This window comes from Triticum aestivum, chromosome 5B (genome assembly GCF_018294505.1).
Source record: "Triticum aestivum cultivar Chinese Spring chromosome 5B, IWGSC CS RefSeq v2.1, whole genome shotgun sequence".
NCBI lineage: Eukaryota > Viridiplantae > Streptophyta > Magnoliopsida > Poales > Poaceae > Triticum > Triticum aestivum.
The window spans coordinates 490,733,095-490,749,509 of NC_057807.1; positions in this window are offsets into that span (position 1 = coordinate 490,733,095).

The following is a 16,415-nucleotide window of genomic DNA, read 5'->3' on the forward strand; positions in this document are numbered from 1 at the left end:
TTTCTTGAGGCTGCTTGCCGTGGCCATAAGCCTGTGTTTAAAACGCTCTTGTTCGACGGGATCCTCAGGCACGACGAATTCATCGTCGTCGAGGCTTGCCTCGTCTCCGGAGGGAGGCATATAATCATGTACCTCTTCTTCTGCCGCTCTCTCATGAGGGCTGGCGTCTCCGTCCTCCTGTGCTGAACCTTGCTGGAGTGGGTTTTCTTCGGCACTGTCTGGGGTGTTGTTATCTCCGGTGCTGGAATCTTCATTCTTGCTGTGGCGGGATTTAGAGCGGCGCCGCTGACGCCGGCGCTTGGGCTGTTTCTTGGAGGGGTCATCCTCCGCTGTTCCTTCGCCATTTCCATCCTTTGGGATATCCACCATGTATATGTCATATGATGAGGTGGCTTTCCAGTGCCCGGTAGGCGCTGGTTCATGGTCGTCTCCGGCATCATCGTCCATACCGTCGATGTCTTCGGAGTCCTAGTCTAGCATGTCGGTTAGATCGTCGATAGTGGCTACTAAGTGGGTGGTGGGTGGGCTTTGAATTTCTTCGTCATCCGCATCCCAACCGTCCTGACCGTACTCCGGCCAGGGCTCTCCTGATAACGAGAGATACTTTAGCAAACTCAAGATGTCGCCGAAAGGTGAGTGTTGAAAGACGTCCGCAGCGGTGAACTCCATGACCGGCGCCCAATCGGATTCGATTGGAGGGGGCGAGGGAGGTTCAGAGTCCGGCAAGGAGTCCGGCACCTCGGAGTCACGAGCTTCATGAGGGACAAGGTCAGTGTTCGGCTCTATCGCCGTAGAGGTTGCAGCCCCCGAGGCGGTGTCTAGCCGTCCGTCCTCGATCTGCACAGCCGGCTCCGAATTGAAGATCGGAGCGGGCTCGTGTGCGGCCTCCAGGGTACTGTCCGGCTGCAGAGCTAAATCATGCCCGTCGTGACAGTGCGGCACGCTCGGCTGTGGCTCGAATCCATCGAAGATCAAGTCCCCGCGGATGTCAGCCATGAAGTTCAAACTTCCAAATCTGACATGACGGCCAGGGGCGTAGCTTTCGATCTGCTCCAGATGGCCAAGCGAATTGGCCCGCAGTGCAAAGCCGCCGAATACGAAGATCTGTCCGGGGAGGAAGGCCTCACCCTGGACTGCATCGTTGATGATGATCAAAGAAGCCATCGAGCCTATCGGTGACGACACAGAGGAACTCTCAATGAAAGCACCAATGTCGGTGTCAAAACCGGCGGATCTCGGGTAGGGGGTCCCGAACTGTGCGTCTAGGCGGATGGTAACAGGAGACAAGGGACACGATGTTTTACCCAGGTTCGGGCCCTCTTGATGGAGGTAAAACCCTACGTCCTGCTTGATTAATATTGATGGTGTGTGTTACAAGAGTGGATCTACCACGAGATCAAGGAGGCTAAACCCTAGAAGCTAGCCTATGGTATGATTGTTGTAATGGAGGTTATGTCCTACGGACTAAAGCCCTCCGGTTTATATAGACACTGGAGAGGGCTAGGGTTACACAGAGTCGGTTACAATGGTAGGAGATCTACATATCCGTATTTCCAAGCTTGCCTTCCACGCCAAGGAAAGTCCCATCCAGACACGGGACGAAGTCTTCAATCTTGTATCTTCATAGTCTTGGAGTCCGACCAATAATGATAGTTCGGCTATCCGGACACCCCCTAGTCCAGGACTCCCTCAGCGCCCTTCTTCCTTCATGCTAATCGCTTGCACGCTAAAAGGGGGGCACCTGAGCATCGCGACTCACGGGCTCTTACTAGCTCTCTAGCCCTCACCTCCTGGCCTTGTCCACGGCATCGCAACCTGGCATACCAGCGACGGCTGAGCTCGCTCGAGGGCCGGGACCTGAGAACATAGAGCGTTGGCATCTAATCAATCTTGCAGGAACACACTACAAACAAGGCCCAGAGCCAGGCGCAACCCGTCTTGAGGTAGGGCCCCGTGAGTCCCGCGCTGGCTCACGGGTGCCCAGATACACCTCGTCAAGCCCTACCGTGCCGGCCACGTGTCAGGGCGAGGCTGTACACGCCCCGGGGGCTCCTCTCGGAGGGCCCCCCCCCTCCCACGTACCAGTGGAAGCACCATGCTCCGCGCTGGCTGACGACACTGCCGAGGAGCGGCTATGCCCGTACACATACGAAAGCGCTATGCTCCGCGCTGGTGATAAACAACTGAGGGCGGCCCACGGCCGCATCAACCTCAGGGAGCCCAGAGCTCAGTGCCTGGCCCTACCGTAACGCCTCCCATCAGGAGCGCCACGCGAGAGGGATGGACACGGGGGCTACGTCCGGGTCACGGCAGGGTGCACGCCACCCAACCAGGCCCCTCGGGTCTGGTTCATCGCGCGCCACTCCCTGAGCAGAGTCAAGGTACGAAGACCGTTTGAGCGTCAAGGGGGACTCCTGAGCATCACGACTCAGGAGCCTAACTGGTCACGTAGCCCCTCACTCCTTGGTCCCGTCCTGGTCTTCGGTCGGGGCTAACGGCGGCTGAGGTATGCGCGGGGTCGGGCCCTGCCGACGTAGAACGACAAATCCACTCCTATGTTTCCCTTTCCTACTTGCTGTTCACGTGTCAAGGGGGACTCCTGAGCATCACGACTCAGGAGCCTAACTGGTCATGTAGCCCCTCACTCCTTGGTCCCGTCCTGGTTTCCGGTTGGGGTGATCGGCGGCTGAGGTATGCGCGGGGCCGGGCTCTGCCGACGTAGAACACAAGCAACTAGGAAGGAAAAATGCAAATCCTAAGGAATTCAAAAGCAAATATTACAGGCCATAGCTTGTTTTCACAACGCCAAACGCAAGTTTAAACGCCTCCACGGGGCATGATGCATGTTGCAGGAATTAAAACAGGACCCAAGCCACGGAGGGATCACTTCCCGGCGGCGCCATCAGTCGTGGCGGGGTCACGCTGGGCGGCTTCACCTCCTAAGGCAGCAGAGCTGGCAGCACCTTGCCCGGGCCTGGTGCTGAAGGCGCGGAACCTCACCAGCAAGGTCTCAGCTCGGCCCTTCATAGCCTCGGAAGTAGTAGCAGCAAGCTCACCGCTCACAGGTTCTAGCAGGCTGTCGAGGTCGACGTTGGGGTCGTGAAGGTAGACGTGGCTGAGGACACGCGTCAGCGCCGCAGAAGAAAGGACACGCGTCTCGGCCTCGGCCGTAGGGCCAAGGCCGTCTGCAACATCTTCGAGTGCACGGACCAGGAAGGGAAGCAACTTGGCGGGGCCGTCCTCTGTGCCAGCCAACGACTTCTCCAAGCTGCCATCATAAAGCGTCTTCAGCGTGGCGCGAGCCTTCTCCTCCGGCTTCGCGAAGGCCACCCGATCCTCATCCAGAACCTTTGCCTTGCCGTCCAGCTCGATCCTCTCCGCCTTCAGCTCCTGCTCCAGCATCTTCAACCGTCCACGACGCTCATCAAGCTCGACATCCCGGTCCCTGACGGCAGCTTCTCGAGTCTTCATCTCCTTCTCCTTCTCCTGGCGGTCGCGGACCTCCTTGGCAAGCTTGTCGCGCAGGCCTTGCAGCTCGTCCACCAGCGTCTTGTAGCGGCCTCGGGCATCAACAACGTCACCCAAGGCAGCGTCGCGAGCAGCCTTAGCTTGGGAGGTGGCATGTTTCTCTTCATCGCAAGCCATCACGGCCTGTCTTAGCGCCGCTCGGACGGAGGCGTCAGAACGGACCCAGCCAGAGGCCAACTCCAGGCGCCCAGCCACTAGGCGGGGGTCAGCGCCCTGGGGATCTTCTCGCAGCCAGCTCAGCTCGGCAGCAGCACGATCCAAGACGGTGGAAGGAGTCGGAGAAACGGCAGTCGATGGAGTAGGAGGAGAAGACTGCAGCGTGATCATAGTGTCAGGCATTGGGGCCTTCTGAGCCTTGGCGGCCTCGACGACAGCATCAAGTGTGGACGCCTCTGGAGTCGCCTGGGCCACGGGGGCTGGATCCACGCCAGTACGCACCTCCTGGCCTCACGAGGATGACCGGGTAGGGGAGGCACGAGCTTCGCTGCCTCCTCTCCCCGCAGATGAAGACGCAACCCCGCCAGGCGAGCTTGCCCAAAGCAGGGCTGCTGAGGCCCCTTTTAACCTTTTCGCTGCAGGCGCCGGCCTAGCGAAAGGATGCAGACGTTAAGCCTTGGTGACGGAAACAGGAAGCTAAACAAGAATCAGACACTTACTGGTCGTCGTTCATGGACTCAAGCAGCCTCCGGCCGAACTTGAAGCCCGAGAGCCTACTGCTGGGGTCAGCCTCAGGAGGCTTGGAGGCAGAGGGCGCGTCAGAAGGGTTGGAGCTAGCTTCAGGCTGCCTTGGAGCCAGAGCAGACCCGCGGGGAACCAGCCCCGTCCTGTCCTTCCTCGGGACCAAGGGCGAGCTCTCCCCGCGTCGCCCGTCACCGGCCTCGTCGTCATCCGGCATGGAGCGGAGGGTGCGAGACCTGCACTGAGGGAAGGACTCCCCCGACTCTCCGTCGTTCGCCTCCGAGTTGGACTCTTCTTCCTCCCCCTCTTCTTCCTCCTCCTTGCTAGAGTCATCAGAAGACACATTCACCATCACCAGCACCGCCAGATCCTCGGGAGCTTCCGCTGGCACTAGCCCCTCCCTGTTGAAGGTGGGCATGGAATTCACCACCTGCTCCCAGTCATCGCGAAGGAACAGGGGGACAGGAGCACCCTCCAGCCTCGCCACGTCTCCTCCAACCAAGGAGTGGAGGGCCACGGCCAGATCTTCATCGGCCAAGGCCGTAGAGCTCAGGCGGAGGGCGGCGTCTGCTTCCCCGAGCCTCCACAATGGGAGCGAGTGTTCCCGAAGCGGAGCTACCCGGTGCTCCAGGAACTCCCTCAGGTGCGTAGCCCCGGTTAGCTTCGCCGTCACCAGGTTGCCTAGCCTCAAGTCCGCGTTCATCCTCTTCAGCACCGCCTTCGCGCGGGGGTCGACAAGCTCTGCGCGAGACCAGGCGTCAACGGCCTTGGGTTGACCTGTGGGTAGCATCAGCCGAGGGTGGACGCGCCCAGCGTCCACCATGACCCACTTGCTCTGAAAGCCCTCGATCCACTTCCCGGGCTTCGATATGGCGTTGGAGTTAGAGTATGCGATGAAGCTCGTGCAGGCGGTGATATGGGCACCAAGAACCCAGAGGGAAAAGTAATGGCGCAGCAGAGCCACTGAGGGCATCACTCCAACATGAGCCTCACAGTAGTAGGCAAAAATCGCCAGAAGGAGAACAGAGTTGGGGTGGAGGTGAAGAGCTTGCAAGTTGTATTGGCGAAGAACAGCAAGGAAGAACTCAGAAAAGGGAGGCACCAGACCGGCGATGATGGCGCTCACGAAGAGCAGATAGAAGGTGCTCCCCTTGTCCTCAGACTGGGCGGGGCCGATCCTGAGTGCAGCCGCCCCCTCGTTTCCCTGGGCCACCATCATCTGGCGCGTGAGGGCGAGGTTCTTCTCCGACACGTTCGGGGAATCCAAAGCCGACGAGTACCAAGCCTCGGCCGGAGTCTTGCGAGGCGCCATGGCTTGCCGAAGGTGAGGGATTGAGGCAGATCTGGAGGATTTCGGAAGCAAGGAGGAGGAGAGCGAGAAAGCGGATCTGGAGCAATGACTGATGATGGCGAAGAAGGTAAGTCTGGCCCGGGACCACCCTTTTGTCAGATGGACAGTTGTCGAGGCGTCGTGGGGAAGCGGAGACGCCCACGTCCAATCAACTGCCATGCGGCGCCCAAGGCCATATGCTGTTGAGGCCCGCGGCGCTTCGCACTTGCCCCTTCGCTTCTCTGCTAAGCCAAGTCCGGGCACGCCCTGGGCCCGGGGGCTACTGTCGGCGTTCTGGGAACGGGGGTCCCCAGACTTGCCTGCCTGCGGCCTGCGGCGTGGCTCAAGCAATGGCCCAGTACGGCCCATCTTCGTCAACTCAAGCTCAAGACCCTCGCGAGGGGCCAAGCCTCACGGGGTGGACGACAGGATGCATCCTCAGGGCTAGCCTCGTCAGGCTAGCTCGCGAGGAGGCGGAGAGATCAAGGCAGGGGTACCTCGTGAGGTGCCCATGACGCAAGCCATGACGATCGAGGCCAGGCGGGCGCCGGCCCGCGCAGTGTCCTTGTTTCCCCTTTGGTGCAAAGGAGCAAGAACAGGCCAAGGCATCAGGCAAAGGCTATCATTTCGGTGCAACAAGACCAAGACCAGCACAACGGCAGGATGGAGGTCACCGTGGAGCCCAGGACGGCATCATTGTTAGAGTCTTTGGCAGGCGAGGACCAACTTTAGTCAGGATAAGTGTACTAGATGTTCCCCTTCAAAATGGACAATTGTTGGCGCCCTTCCCGCTCAATATTTGGGAAGAGGACTAGGGCCTCTTACTCTATATATAGGACTAGCCACAATAGTATAGAGGCATCTGGAATCGACCCCTCCAAAGGAACAACACCACCACAAGAACATCCCTCGCGAGTCTGTTCTTCCCTTGTACTGTTCCTCATCAGCCCAGAGGCAATCCACCACACCACAAACTAGAGTAGGGTATTACACCACAACGGTGGCCCGAACTAGTGTAAACCTTGCGTCTCTTGTGTCGTTCATCGTGTAGCCTAGATCCTTCGGCGAGGCAATGAGACCCGAGTTGGTAGAGGAGAGATCTTCACGTGCACCCCAGAGTTCGAACCTCAAGGGTCTGCCGGAACCCACAATCCGACAGATTGCAAGGGATGCAGAGGCGGGAGTATTTGGGGAGCGAGATAGTGTGCTTGACACGCCAGCTGTGGACTGTAGGCGACACACCTTCTCGCGTAAGCCATAGGTGTACTATACACCGACGGTGCTCCAGGATATTTTGTATTGTATCTCACACGGTTGGTGACAATAAACTATGTGGGATCTACTTGATTTTTCATTTTGATTTGAATTACATAATGGGGTCACAGTGGCAATGGACAGTGTTTGAATTGCTAGACCTTTTATCTGCAGTGGACATGCAACTATATGTGTGTCGTAAAAAAATTGGAATTATTCAGGGTTCGTTTGGAAATTTTATACATTAAATTAGTTTTCTAGCAATTTCAGGTGCACAATTCAAAATCAAAGCACATGCTCCAGTCCCTAAAAACGGGTTGCAAAATCAAATGTTTGTCCTTGGTTGCAAGCTTAGGTCACATACAGGAAATGAGAATGAATGTCAAACACCTTGACATTGTCGCTCAACCACTAACATCGAGATACATGGTTCTAAAATTATAGTAACTCGAAAACTCGGTTGAAATTCATGAAACTTTACATGATATCATGGAACGACATCGACATGCCGTGGTAAACATATTTTCCCATTTGGGCCAGGTTTGGTATAAGCTTCTCGCAAACCAGAGCTTCTATCACAACAAGCCATATGGTTTTGGTAGGGAACGTGCCACCTTGGTGGACAAACGATATATGTTGCCTCTTCTTACTTTCTAAATTTTTTCTCGTGTCAACATAGAACAACACGAGTGTTGTGTCATTTTTTGGGAATTTCCGGGGTTCGCTTGGACAATTTTATACATTAACTGAGTTTTCTATGCATTCATGTGCATAATTCAAATTTGAACTCATGCACATGCTCCAATGCATATAAAGTGATTCAGAATTGGAATGTGTGTTCTTGGTTACATGCTTAAGTCACATGCAAGAAATGAGAATGAATGTCAAACACCTTGCCACCGTCGCTCGGCCGCTAACATTGAGATACTTAGTTTTTAAATTCTAGTAAATTGAAAACGCGTCTGAAATTTATGAACCTTGACACGCTAGCATGGAACAGTATCAACATGCAGTGGTAAAAATATTGTCCCATTTGGGGCAGGTTGAGGTATATAAGCTTCTCAAAAACTAGAGCTTCTGACAACAAGCCTCATGGTTACGGTAGGGAACGTTTCACCTTTGTGGACAAAATGATATTCGTTGCCTCTTCTTTATTTCAATTCTTTTTCTAGTGACAACATAGAACAACATGAGTGTTGTGTTAAATTTTGTGACTTTTCGGGGTTCGTTTGGACATTTGTATGCATTAACTGGGTTTTCTAGGCATTTTATGTGCATAATTCAAATTTGAACTACAAGTACATGCTCCAATGCACAAAAGTTGGTTGAAAAATGACATGTGTGTCCTTAGGTGCATGCTTAGGTCCCATGCAAGAGATGGGAATGAATTTCAAACACCAGGGAACTGTTGATTGCTGGCAAAACATTGAGATACCTGGTTTTTAAATTCTAGTAAATCCAAAACTCGTCTGAAATTCATGAGACTTGGCATGCTATCATGGAGCGGCATCAACATGCCGTGGTAAAAAATTGTCCCATTTGGGGCAGGTTCGGGTATAAGCTTCTCACAAACCGGAGCTTCTCACAACAAGCATGATGGTTTTCGATAGGGAAAGTCCCAACTTTGGGGACGAAATGATATTCATTGCATCTTATTGCTTTCAAAAAAATTCTAGTGTCAACATAGAACAACACGAGTGTTGTGTCAATTTTTGTGATTTTTCAGGGTTCGTTTGGACATTTTTATGCATTAATTGGGTTTTCTAGGCATTTTATGTGCATAATTGAAATTTGAACTACAAGCACATGCTCCGATGCACTAAAGTTGGTTGAAAAATCTAATCTGTGTCCTTGGGTGAATTTCTAGGTCCCATGCAAGAGATGGGAATGAAATTCAAACACCAGGGCATTGTTGATTGCCGGCAAAATGTTGAGATGCCTGGTTTTTAAATTCTAGTAAATCCAAAACTCGTCTGAAATTCATGAAACTTGGCATGCTATCATGGAGCGGCATCAGCATGTTGTGGTAAAAAATTGTCCCATTTGGGGCAGGTTCGGGTATATGCTTCTCACAAACCAGAGCTTCTCACAACAAGCATGATGGTTTCAGTAGGGAACGTCCCACGTTTGGGGACGAAATAATATCCATTGCCTCTTATTGCATTCAAAAAATTTCTCATGTCAACATAGAACAACAGGAGTGTTGTGTCAATTTTTGGGACTTTTCTAGGTTCGTTTGGACATTTTTATGCATTAACTGAGTTTTCAATGCATTTATGTGCATAATTCAAATTTGAACCACATGCACATGCTCCAGTGCATATAAATTGGTTGAAAAATCAAATATGTGTCCTTGGGTGCATGCTTAGGTCCCATGCAAGAAATTTGAATGAATTTCAAACACCAGGGCACCGTTGATTGCAGGCAAAACATTGAGATGACTGGTTTTTAAATTCTAGTAAATCCAAATCTCGTCTGAAATTCATGAAACTTGGCATGCTATCATGGAATGGCACCCGACATGCTATGGCATTTTTCGTGTCCATTTTGAGAGAAGGCGCACTCGAATAATGACAGCCAACAAAGACATTTTGAAAAAATAGCTTCACAAACATTTGTATAATTCAAACTATGTGCGTTCTGTTAATCATTCATGTGACGCAACGTGTCTTTGTTTTAATGGTTGTAGGAGGTGCGGTGTGGACAGCTGCTTGACCTTGACTGAATGGGAGGCATGTGAGCGCAGTCCGGTGCGCAGGCTGGCCGAGAGGCGTGCAAGCTGTCCTCCAATGTGCAGGCTCACCGAGAAGCGTGTGAGCTGTATGCTGCGCAGGCTCACTGGGAAGCGAGCCCTTTGACTTCCATGGGACGCTGTCATCGACCGCTACCTCTCAGCGGCGCCAGTTGTCGTCCTCCCGTGCCCCGCTCGTCGATCGCGCGATGACATGATGCTTGATTTACAAGTGAAGAACATTTTGTGCTGCCTTGAAGACTTTAACAACAGCGTCCCGGAGGACAACAACGACGGCGTGGCACGCCGCCTCCGCCGCCGCCGGAAATAGTTTTTTTGGGGTTTAATACTGTATCTCAAATTCTTATCATATGGATATAATTTCGCAGTGTGACTGAATGAAAGATATGATTTGAACGAACTTACGTTTTTATCTCTTAATGTACAAACTTATCAAACGATTTTATTTTGAAAAAAAATCAATGGTTTTTAAATATAAAACACTCATCGCAAACGTTTTAGTTAGAACACCTGTATGAAAACCGACAGCTTCCCCAGGAAGCCAATGGAAGATGTGTCGAGCAGGATTTCTGCATCCCTTCAACGCAAACGGTTGTTTTGCATGACCCGTGTGCAACCACGTACAAACAATTGGGTAAGATTTGCATACCTATCATTTTGGGTATGGTGCCATTTGTCAAACTGGAAAGATTGATATTTGTTTATCTAGTAACATTGCCATTTGTCGACCTTGTAACACTGCGATTTCTCAAAATATGCAGCTAAAAATCACTAGCACTATCTAATTTTTGCAACTAAAATCACTAGCACTATTCATATGGACACCACTAGCAGGCGTGAGTTGATGGACGCATATGCAAATGTACCATTGATTACATACAACAAGTGATCAACTCACAATGATAACGAGGATACATGTTGGATTATAGATCATTTCCAACAAAACATTCTAGTAAAGTTTTTGTCAAATAACAAATAACAAAGTGATGAAATGAACTTCAGCTCAACCACTCGTCGGCGTTGGAAACGCTTGCTTTGAACCAGAAGTGATTCTCTGGGAAGGGCCAGCAACTGTCAATCTCAAGACCAACGCAGGACTGATCATTCAGGCTGAAGCGGCCTATGTCAGGACCCATATTGGGACGGTAGGGAAGCATAGCAATGTCCGAGGTATAGATACTTTTGCTTCTCATAAATGGTAGTAACGTTGTGTCAACAGCAGTTGGATCGCCTTCCACCATCATTGGATAGTTTTGTCCAAGGAAGAGCGAGTTTCCTCCAAGACTTTCAATACTGAACCAGGGAGAAGGTGTTGGTGCTAGTACACTAGTATCCATCCCGAATACCCTACAACGGATGTTGGAATAGGTCCGGAGAGTGTGACCATGCGAGACAACACCTGCTTCTTTAGTAACATCAGCAGTGCCCTTTATACAGACAAGAAGAGGTCATCCATCGAAATAAGTTTCCAGGCGCCACTGAGTATATGGGTCCTACTCGTCCTCATACTTGTGATCATCAGCATCGTCATCTCCCCCTTGGTTATAGAATTTTTCAAGTATAGGTGGTGGAATGTTCACAGGACCTTGGAAACACAAGAAGTTTAATTAGTAAAGGGAAACTAACTAACCCACATGCATGTGGATGAAACAATTATAATTACAGTGGAAGACAAACGTACCGAAAGCATCAGGATTCCATGCAAAAACAATGCCACGAGTGGTGGTAGCAAACACAAGACCCTCGTATTGAATTGCATCATAGTACTCATCCGTGTACAAAAATTCATTTTTTTAGCAATATCCATCGAGGCGTGGAAGTAAGGATGGCAACAAGCTTCTCGAAGATAGCAACAACTTCATAGTTCGTATAGTCCCAAGAGCGGTTGGGAACTCAACGAATTGTTATCTTCCGTAGATGTAAGTGCATCTAGTGCCCCTTAGTGATCTTGGTGTATTGAAGACTTATAGGTTAAGGGACGGATGCGTTTGTGAGTGTACACAGGTCTATAAGTCTATGAGGAGTTTGATAATTACATAGAAAGTCGACCCCTAAAAATGAAGTTCTTGGACTAAAGACTTTGGATTTCTGAAGACTTTCTGAAGACTTTGAAAGTGAAGAAATTGGTGTGACCCTGAAGACTTGGAATTCATTCGAGGAACATGAAGCGTGAAGACTTTTGTTTTCATAGTTTCATTTTCTCTTTCTTGGGTCTTAGGAAACACTGTACTGTTAAAGCGGGTCGAGGAAATACTAAGGAAAAATTTTCATGTGATGCTCAACACAAAATCCTACACCTACCAATCCCTTCGAGTGAAGCCATTGGAAATCTCATACAGTTCAGTCAATTTCTTTAGTAACAGAGACGAAGTTCTTCTGGTTGCTGAGGAATTTGTTCTGACTGAGGAGTTAGGAATTCGCCAGTGCGGATTGCCTACACAGTGAGGAACATGTTAGCCCTAAGGAATTTGAGAGTCAAAATTCCGACCGTTGCTGTGCTACGCACCAGCTGTCCCAAAATATCTACCCACCTAACGGACATATCATTGAAGGGCATTTATGTCTTATCATGTCGGGCTGCTCCCTAGGCTATAAATAGCCGCCCCCTACAACCACTAGCTGGTTGGCTGCTCCGAGAGAAATGGACACTTGTCATTTGAGAGCATCCCATCCTCCGAGGACTTTGAGTGAAAATCATAAAGTGAGAAAAACCCAAACCCAAACACCTTCAAACCCAAAGTGATTGAGCATCATTGAAGAGATTGATCCTGCGTGGATCCGACGCTTGTTACCTTTGAAGACTGTGCTTCTTCCAGACGGTTAGGCATCATGGTCTAGAGCATCCAAGAGGAATTGTGGATCACTGAGTGACCTAGTCTGTGAAGGTTTGGAAGTCACCTGAAGACTTACCACGAGTTATTGGGCGAGGTCTGTGTGACCTTAGCTCAAGGAGAATACGGTAAGGACTGTGTGTCCGGGACTGTGTGTCCTCAGGTTTAAATAGCTAGCCGCTCCAACCAAACGTAGAACTGAGACAGCAGTTGGAACTGGTCTACCATATCATTGTCTTCACCAAGCCTACTGGTTCTATTTCCTCAACTCTTTCATTTCCTCATTGATTGTTGTGTGCTTGTTCATATCTGTTTGAAGACTTTGACTGAAGAATTTCTAAATTTCCTCAAATTCAATTTCTTTAGTCTGTCTGTCTTCATCCTGTGTTATCTTGTGTTTGCGCTTTCTGTACTCTGTGCTTGTCTTCATTTCATCATGATGACTATGCTTGTGTTATGTTATGTTTACTTTTGAGTACTTATTCCACTGCAAGTAGTTCTTCGCTAAGGAATTTCCTCACCAGCAAATTCCTCAGTGAAGAATTCATAAAAATCACCTATTCACCCCCCTCTGTTCGATATAACGCACTTTCAATTGGTATCAGGGCAAGGTACTCCTTGTTCTATGTGATTTTGGTTTAACCACCTGGAGTTGTAGTTATGTCGACCGCAGGTATGATCAAGGTCTCTGCTGGGTGTCCTACCTTCGATGAACAGACTATCCCTACTGGAAGAATAAGATGCGAATGTATCTTGAGGCAATTGATAACGATCTCTGGTATGTTGTGAAAAATGGTGTTCCCTCAGTCACACCTTCTCTGAACGCTACTGATGTGAAGAGATTCAAGCAACTTGATTCTCAAGCGAAGAACATCATATGTGGCCATCTGAGCAAAGGGCAGTATGGAAGAGTGAGTGCTTTGGAAACTGCTAAGCTTATCTGGGATAGGCTTTCCAAAGTGAATGAAGGAGTCTCAACTCAACGTGACTCTCGTGTTGACGTTCTTCGCAATCTCTTCAACCGCTTCAAAAGACTCGACAATGAAAATGTTCAACAAACCTTTGATCACCTCACTGATATCTCAAATGAGCTTCAAGTACTTGGTGCCACTGACATCACCGACCATGAGGTGGTGAAGAAATTGCTGAGATCGCTCGATTCTTCATTTGACACTCTGGCACTGATGATTCAAGAACATGCTGATTACAAGTCAATTGATCCTGCTGATATCCTCGAGAGACTAAACACTCATGAGTTCCAGCTTGCTGAGAAGAGAGAGCTCTATGGTTCGAGCTATGGCAGACCACGTGCTCTGAAGGCCAAGGCAGTCTTTGAGTCTGAAGATGAAGACTCTTGCAGCAGCCTTGGTGATCCTGATGAACTGAGCCAGGAACTAGCACTACTCGTGAAGAAATTTCAGAAGTTCTCAAGACGTGGTCGCTTTGGAAAATCCTCAAGGAGTAATGATTCCTCATCCAGTGATTAAAAGAAGAGACTATGCCACAAATGCAAGAAACCTGGTCACTACATTCAAGATTGTCCGCAGTGGGGTAAGGAATCAAAGAAGAAGAAGTACAAGGATTACAATTCTGATGATGCGAAGAAAAAGAAGAAATCTTCAAAGTCTTCATCATCAAAATCCTCAAAATCTTCATCTCACAAGAAGAGCAGCTCTAAGAAGGCTCGGGCATTCATTGGCAAGGAAATGGACTATGAGGCTGAATCTGAGGAACATGATGAAGAGGATGCATCTAAGGAGTTCGAGTCTGGTGTGGCGAGCCTAGCTCTCGCTACTGCATTCGTCAGCAACTCTATCTTCAACTCTGAAGAAGATGGCATCACCAACAAGGCTGATGAAGGCAATGATGACTATGCTCCCACCTATTGCTTCATGGCAAAGGGTGCCAAGGTAACTAAATACCCCTCCTCTGAATCTAGTGAGGATGAATATGATGAAAACCTCAAGCCCAGCTACTCTAAACTTGCTAAGATTGTTGTGAAACAACAAAAGGCTATTGAAAAGGTTCAAAACATGCTAGGCAAAAGTGATGATATGTTGGGTGAAGAAATGGATCGCACTAAAACCCTGACTGAAAATCTTCAGAGACTTCAGTCTCGGTTTGACAACCTTCAAGGTCATCATAACACTCTCTTATCTGATCATGAGAAGCTTTCTTATGAATTTCTTCAAAGAAAGCAAGATCTTGAGAAGCTAAGAGTGAGTTATGAAGATCTTCAAAAGGAGCACGATTCATTACTTGCTCAACAAATCAGTGCTACTAAGGAAGAATTTGTTCCTCCATGTTTGAAGTGCATTGAACGTGAAACTGCTAATTCTTCACCTGAATGTTCAAATGCTTCTAATGCTACAAATTCTTCATCTGTCTCTGCTATCACTAATTCCTCATCTGAGGACATTGCTAGTATCACTGATGATGCAGGGCTAAAGGAATTGTACATGACAGACATGTACAAAAGCCTCAAAGGGCATCAGACTCTTTGTGATGTGATTAAAAAGCATATCCTCAACAGGAACCCTAGGAAAGAGGGTATTGCCTTTGAGAGGAAACTCAATGCTGATGGAACATATTGGAAGCCTGAGCAGTACCCCAAAACCTCATGGGTTGCTGCAAAGGGACCTCCAGTTGATCCATCCAATTTATCTGGCTTTACATGTGAATCTCCTCATTCTTCTGATGAGTCATATGACTCCAACTATAAACTGTTCAAAAATCAGAATGGTGAAGTATTTGCTAGATATGTTGGCACTAACTGCAGGAACGGTTCCCCTATGAAGAAAATCTGGGTTCCCAAAAGGTGCCTTGAAAGTCTTCAGGTGAATGTCCTCATGACACCACCTATGAAGAATAGGAACTCCAAATCAAATTCTTCATATGGACCAAATTCTTCATATGGATCCAAGTCCTCACACGGACCAAATTCCTCACATGGATCAAATTCCTCAAAAGGATCAAAGTCCTCATACGATTATCATCGTGTTAACCCCTCTGTTTCGCAGGGAAGAGCTAAGGGCTATGAATATGAGCATTACTCTTCTAACCATTATGTTCATAAGTCCTCGAAGAATTTCTTTGCTTACTCATATGCTTATCCTAACTCCTCTTATGTGAAACAAAGTGGACTGTCTTCTATGCCACCTTTCTCATATGGAGCTCGCAGAGTGATGAATTCTTTGCCACCCCTTCAGATGTGGGTGGTGAAGAAAAAGAACTAATCTCTTATGCAGGGTCAGGTCTCCAGACGTGCTTAAAACGACTGAAGAATTGGTTGGAGACCTGAAAAATGCCTGAAAGGACGCAGGCTAATCTTGAAGAAATGAACTTTCATTTCTCACGTCCTCATACTGTTTTATCTGTTCTCTTGCTTGATGAAATTGATCTGATGATATTGATGTCATATTCTTCACTGATGAAGTATATGAGTTCGTAAGTTGCACTTATTCATCTGCAGGATGATCAACCCAAGGCAAATGAGTGGGTCCTCGATAGTGGATGTACGAATCACATGACTAGTGACAAGAGTCTCTTGATGGATGCTCACTTATCACCATCGCATCTGAAGCATATCATCTTCGCTGACAAAGGCAAAAGTCAGGTATTGGGTCTAGGTAAGGTTGCGATCTCAAAGGATCGACACATGGACAAAGTCATGCTTGTCGAGTCCTTAGGATACAACCTCATGTCTGTCTTGATGCTTTGTGATCTCGATATGGTTGTTGTCTTTGGCAAATATCATTGTGTTGTGATCATGGAAGCTGACAATTCCAAAGTCTTTGAAGGCTTTATGAGAGGAGACTTGTGCATTGTTGATTTCTCTACAGGACCACAACCGGCCGTATGACTTCTTGCAAAAGCTTCAGAAGGCTGGCTATGGCATCGATGACTTTGTCATGCTGGCATGAGGAATCTGCACACGCTTGCGAAGAAGAAGCATGTCATTGGCATTGAGAATGTCAAATTCCTCAAGGATCATTTGTGCGGAGCCTGTGAAGCAGGAAAGATGACCAAGGCCAAACATCCA